Raw genomic sequence first — 6,856 nt, forward strand, 5'->3', positions numbered from 1 at the left:
GCACCCATGACTCCCAAGTCTCCCCCAGCTTTCAAAACGATGTCACCCCCCTCACCGAAGACACCCGGGGCGGCTTGCCCCCACCGCACACCCCTTCCTCTGCCCCTGGCTGTCTGCCCTTCTGTCCCCTAAGATCAGAGCACCACGCACCAAATTCACAGCTACTAGCAACTTGCGGTTTCTGTCCTCAGTCTCAGGTAGCACATCGAAACTTCAGCCACTCCACTGATTGTAGGAGTCTTTTCATTTTAGAGCCAGGGTTCTCTCCTCAGGTGCAGTGGATAATGCTGTCCTGAAACCAGTCTTAATAATAATACTAACACTCAAAATGAAAAGAAAGAAAGATGTTAATGAACCAAGTAAATTTATGTGAAACTAGTTTTGGGAAACTGCTACAATGATGTATATGGAAACTCAGCCAGGGGGATTTGAGGAAGTCACCAACAATAACAAAAGTGGAATTTTTACAGTTAGGATATATGTGTGTTTGTTTGCTTGTTTTTTGATGTTTTCTTTTTATGTTTGTGGATATGTTTGTTATAAATTTGGAAAACTAATATTTTTTGCGATGATAACAACAACAACAACAACAACAACAACAACAACAACAACAACCTAAATTCAGCTAACAGTTTGCTTTGGTACATGGGAAAGGGTACAGACTATCTTGCCTTTGAATAAACATGAATAAGACCAAAAGGCAGACTTCGATATCTAGATCCTGGGAGGAGGCGGGAAGCTCTGAGGTTTCGTATATTTCTGTGGTTTTGTCTAATACATTGCAGAGAGAGGGAGGGAGGGAGAGAGATTTCATTCTATCAATGTTCAATTGTTTTTAAATATTATTTTGGTATGTCTTAAACATTTCTTATTTTTAGCTGCAAGTCATCTTGAGGGGAAATGGTGGGGTTTAAATAAATATATATAAAGACATCCAAACTGGAGTCCCAGATTTTTGAAGCTAAAACTGGATATGCACAAAGGAAAATAACCTGCAGATACTGAATCTGGCCCTGGGTTTGACACAACAGGAAATTGCTGCTTGTTGTGGATGAATGTTTTTCTGCACTGCCCACAGCTGTTTACTCTTGTCTTGTAAATAATCCCTTAGGTTTTGCATTGCTTGGTGCTGTTTGCCTTGCTTAACAGTGTTTTCAACTCTGCAGTTTCTGTCTTTTCATTATTTGGTCAATCCATCAGGCCACCAGTGAAGGTTTCTAAAGTCATGTTTCTTTTTATCTGCATCACACCCACAGGGAAAGCTTCATGGAACTTGATTAGAGAGACGCATGAGTAGTAGAGCTACTTCCCTCGCAAGGTTCTGTTTCTTCTTGGTTTTGTCCACAGTTCCTTTAGGCTTAATCTCCTCTCCTCACTTGGAGCTTTATGTGGGGCTTTGCCTGAGATACAATTGGAGAAAAAGGAAAATGAAGAGAAAAGTCTCTGTATGGAATCCTTCTAAGCCGCAGAAGAATTTCTGAGGGAAGCCATTCAATTTGTTGTATATGTAAGAATGGCAAGCTGGCCAGACTTACATTCTAAACCAGGCAACAGAGAGTTCTGCAACATCAGTAGTTGGCTTGGAAGTCATGGTGCCTCCAGCTACTCTGAGGTCACAATGGCCCACAGCTACCAGCCAGTCATTGGGCAGAGGAAGCACAGGAGAGAACAGGTTAGAAACAGTAACATATTATCTCCGGATGCCAAGGCTGGGAGAGTGGGGAAAGGAAGCAACAGTTTAGCTGGGACTTGTGAGAGAGAAGAAAGCAAGTCTGGAGTTGGAAACAGTGGCATAACATGGTTTGCCAGTGCCTGGGTCCTTACGGAGAGGGGTATTGGGAGGGAGGGGGACCAAGAAAATGCATGCACATTGAACTGCCTAATGGCATCCGCATCACCCAGGAGTTCACAGCCACAGAGATTTTTTTTTTAGAAAGAGTAGTTTCATTGTTTAGAGAGATCACTTCCTGGTTCGCATGGAGAAACCATTTTCAATGGAGCCCAGCAATAGAAGCACACAGCTGTATTGAGGCAGTACCTCAATTTTGTGCCTGGGGCAGCCACCCCGTACCTCATGCCACTGGTTGGAAAGAAGTGTGCTGGAAGGGGGAAAGGAGGGTTAGAAGGCAATATACAGAGATGTTAAGGAATGTGGTGTGTCATGACTCTTGGCCTTATGAAGGCTTTGCAACAAAAAAGCTTAAGAAATTTGGCCACTTGTGGAAGAAGCGTCTGGGGGGAAAATGTGCTGCCTGTCATACTCTCCCCTCTCCAATCCCACCCCACTTAGCAGTAAGAACATATTTTAATTCAACTCACCAATCTCCTTTTGCTTGGTAAATGATCTCTCAACTGTTCTTCTTTGCCTATAGGATTCACAGCTCTGGGTTTCCAGTTTGCTGAAGATCTGCCACTGTCAGTGAAAATTATTGTTAAGTGACATCATGTATGATATCAAAGAAAGAAACAAAAAGCACAGATTTGCATATTTTTCTTAACCATGACTCCCAAGAACTCGGAGAAGGAATAGTATTAAAACTGGAAATGTTACTCTTGCCACAATGGCATATTAATTTGCAGGCTTCTTTGTAATCAAATAAAAGTGTCATGCTTTGTACAAGTGTCGAGTCCACATTTGACCTTTCTCAGTTCTTTAGCTTTCCTTTCTCCCCTCTTTACTGGTACTTTGTCAAACTGTCTTAATGTCTTCATCGAAAAGGCTCAGTGCACAGCAACTCCCCTTGTAGCCATAGAAACATTCATTACGCTATTCTGTCTGGTTTGGCTTCACACTCTCCTTGTTTTTCACACAAGAAGGCAGAGGTAACCAAACAAGAGCTCTCTGTGTGAGATGCACATGGATTGCGTATCATGTTTTCTCTCATTCTTGCTTATTAATTTATTGGAAAATGTAATGTGAAAGCGTTCAAACGCATGAAGGCAGCCACATTGAAACAGAACAAAAAAAGACAGCAGTGAGGGCAACACACCTTCAGGTGACATTCATTGGCAGGCCTTGAAACAAGTCTGGCACTTTTCTTCTCCCCAAAGATGTTTTATAAAACAAGACAGCAGTGTTCAGTCAGGAATGCATATATATATATATATATATATGCAGGTTTTGGTGTCCTCGGGTGTCTTCCCGTGTAAAAGTTGGGGTGTCTAGGCGACGTTTCGACGAGGTCTCACTCGTCATCTTCAGGCTGGTGCTTTCGGCTTCTTGTTACTGGAACAGAGCAGGATCTCAGTGTTTGAGTTCCTATAAATACTGTTGAGGAGGTGTGGTGTATAGCCTCCAATGTTCTGGGCAGAGAGGAGGTTCCCAGGCTAGTGTGCCTTTTCTTCTTTTGTTCCTTAATTACTTGAGGGATATCTTGAGTGATTTCTTGAGTGATTTCCTGAATCTCACTTAGGTGGGTCATTAGGTGTGGATTAGTTGCTAAAGCCTTCGTGTCTTGAACTCTTGAACTTTGTGAAGAGTTTTTCTGAGAAGATGGCTGTACTGCACTTGGTTGTGCTCTGGCTTGGCTTCGTGTATAGGGGCGAGCTGTGGTTTTGTGGCCTGTGCCAGCCAGATCTGTGTAGGGATTGCAGGGGGGTGCAGCATCCGGAGGTGTCACCCTGGTTTGGCTACTGGATGGTGTCTGTAATTTATCTGTGGAGAGGGTCTGGGTTTGGGTCTGGTGTGGTTGATTGGTGATGGCGTTCTGTGTGCCTCTGGATCTGGTGTCAGATTTTGTGGGGAGGGCTAATTTCCAGATGTCTGGCAAGCGGGATGTGTCGTCACGCTTGTTCATGTTGTGAGGGTGTTTCTCTATCTCGATGGCTTCCATGATTATTCTCTTGTGGTGATGTTCCATGTTAAAGAGCAATTTGGAATCTGCAAAATTAATTTCGTGTCCTGTTTCTTTCATGTGTTGGAAAAGAGAGGAAGTTTTTTCTTCTTTTTTGACGGCATTCTTGTGTTCTGCGATCCGTGCATTTATTCGTCTGTTTGTTTGTCCAATGTACGTGGCTGGGCAGACTTTGCAGGGTATTTCATAGACCCCTTGGTTTTCCAACTGAATTTTATCCTTGGGGTTTCTGAGGATATTGGCTATTTTTTGGTTGGTGCAAAAGGCTGTTTTGATATTGTGTTTATGGAGGATTTTGCTAATTTTATCTGTAGTGCCCTTGATATAAGGAAGGAGGGCTATGCCATTGTTTTCTTCTGTGTCTTGGTTTTTGGGGGGTGTTTCTTTTTGGATTAGCTTCGTAACCCTGTTTTGCTGGTGTCCATTGGCAATTAACACATTTGAGAGATTCTGTAACTCAGTTGTCAAGTGGTCTTCGTCAGCCAGGCGTTTGGTTCTGGAGATGAGAGTCTTGGCTACGGAGTTTATTTGTGCAGGGTGGTGGTGTGATTGTGCATGTAAGTAGCGGTTGGTGTGTTTTTTTCCGGTAGATAGTGTGTCCTAGGGAGCCATCAGGTTTTTTGTAGATTAGGACGTCAAGGAAGGGAAGTTGGTTGTTGGCTTCTATTTCCATAGTGAATTGTATTTTGGGGTGTAGGCTGTTGAGATGTGTGAGGAAGCTATCCAGTTTTTCCTTCCCGTGTGGCCTACTTACATGCACAATCACACCACCACCCTGCACAAATAAACTCCGTAGCCAAGACTCTCATCTCCAGAACCAAACGCCTGGCTGACGAAGACCACTTGACAACTGAGTTACAGAATCTCTCAAATGTGTTAATTGCCAATGGACACCAGCAAAACAGGGTTACGAAGCTAATCCAAAAAGAAACACCCCCCAAAAACCAAGACACAGAAGAAAACAATGGCATAGCCCTCCTTCCTTATATCAAGGGCACTACAGATAAAATTAGCAAAATCCTCCATAAACACAATATCAAAACAGCCTTTTGCACCAACCAAAAAATAGCCAATATCCTCAGAAACCCCAAGGATAAAATTCAGTTGGAAAACCAAGGGGTCTATGAAATACCCTGCAAAGTCTGCCCAGCCACGTACATTGGACAAACAAACAGACGAATAAATGCACGGATCGCAGAACACAAGAATGCCGTCAAAAAAGAAGAAAAAACTTCCTCTCTTTTCCAACACATGAAAGAAACAGGACACGAAATTAATTTTGCAGATTCCAAATTGCTCTTTAACATGGAACATCACCACAAGAGAATAATCATGGAAGCCATCGAGATAGAGAAACACCCTCACAACATGAACAAGCGTGACGACACATCCCGCTTGCCAGACATCTGGAAATTAGCCCTCCCCACAAAATCTGACACCAGATCCAGAGGCACACAGAACGCCATCACCAATCAACCACACCAGACCCAAACCCAGACCCTCTCCACAGATAAATTACAGACACCATCCAGTAGCCAAACCAGGGTGACACCTCCGGATGCTGCACCCCCCTGCAATCCCTACACAGATCTGGCTGGCACAGGCCACAAAACCACAGCTCGCCCCTATACACGAAGCCAAGCCAGAGCACAACCAAGTGCAGTACAGCCATCTTCTCAGAAAAACTCTTCACAAAGTTCAAGAGTTCAAGACACGAAGGCTTTAGCAACTAATCCACACCTAATGACCCACCTAAGTGAGATTCAGGAAATCACTCAAGAAATCACTCAAGATATCCCTCAAGTAATTAAGGAACAAAAGAAGAAAAGGCACACTAGCCTGGGAACCTCCTCTCTGCCCAGAACATTGGAGGCTATACACCACACCTCCTCAACAGTATTTATAGGAACTCAAACACTGAGATCCTGCTCTGTTCCAGTAACAAGAAGCCGAAAGCACCAGCCTGAAGATGACGAGTGAGACCTCGTCGAAACGTCGCCTAGACACCCCAACTTTTACACGGGAAGACACCCGAGGACACCAAAACCTGCATTCCTGTACCCGTGAAAATCTACGAAAGCATATATATATATATATATATATATATATATGCATAGGGAAATGTATTCTTCAAGACAGGCTGAGGTAAAAGCTATTGCTGAGCTGAAAAACCTATTTGGTGTTTCGCAACTTTCTGACTAGTTGCAGGACCTTAGCCAGACCTAGCAGAGTACATGCAGAATCCACGGAAGCAATTGGCAACTTGGCTGCTGACAGGATAGACGAAGCAGGAACTAGGAACTTGTAGTTAGGTGTTTATTATATACAGTAGACTATTTACAGGAACAGAACACAGATTTTTTGCTAGCTCTCTCTGACACGACTCAAAACTCCTACACTGACACAGAACTCTGAACTCTTCCAGTTAGTAGGCCATTAATTATCACTCCCTTGAGAGAGCTTGACCAATCAGGGAGCTGTCTCCATGCCTTTGTTATCACCAGGCAGACTTCACATGACCTTCTGGCTGTCTGCCAAACCTTAATTGACTCTGTGTGAGTAGCTGCACGTACACAGTTTCCCAACAGAAGCAACCCTTGGTGTTGCAGCCAAGTACAAAAGCTCTGAAAGTAGGAGCAGATTGCTCACTCGAGGGATGGGAGTAAACTCTGGTCAGTATATATTTTAAGGCGAACCAACCTAATTTGCACTTTCTGAACCAATGCAGGAAGTGAACCACAAAATTCACCCTTCGCCGAATTTTGTTATTATTAATTTTTAATGGGTTTTTCAAAACTTTTTAAAAAAATTTACTACACAATGTATCATTCACTTACATTTTTTTCTTTTTGACTCCCCACCCCTCCTGCACTGGTGTTTTTATTCTTATCCTTAGTGGCTGCATTATACTTGTTACTAAACCCCCTAAGTCCATCTTAACATCATTTCATCCCCCACCCCCCGCTGCTCATATCTCAAATCCTGCACACAATTTCATATCG

General features: G+C 43.3%; 1 long non-coding RNA gene across 1 annotated transcript; it reads left to right on the forward strand.

Annotated features, from left to right (window-relative positions):
• The first annotated feature begins 603 nt into the window (after positions 1 to 603).
• On the forward strand, positions 604 to 2,620 carry LOC310681728. The gene is made up of 2 exons (XR_014513557.1): positions 604 to 1,672; positions 2,373 to 2,620. It is a non-coding gene; the product is annotated as an uncharacterized lncRNA (long non-coding RNA).
• The last annotated feature ends 4,236 nt before the right edge of the window (positions 2,621 to 6,856 follow it).

Source organism: Podarcis tiliguerta (genome assembly GCF_965153285.1).
Source record: "Podarcis tiliguerta genome assembly, chromosome: 7".
Taxonomy (NCBI): Eukaryota; Metazoa; Chordata; class Lepidosauria; order Squamata; family Lacertidae; genus Podarcis; species Podarcis tiliguerta.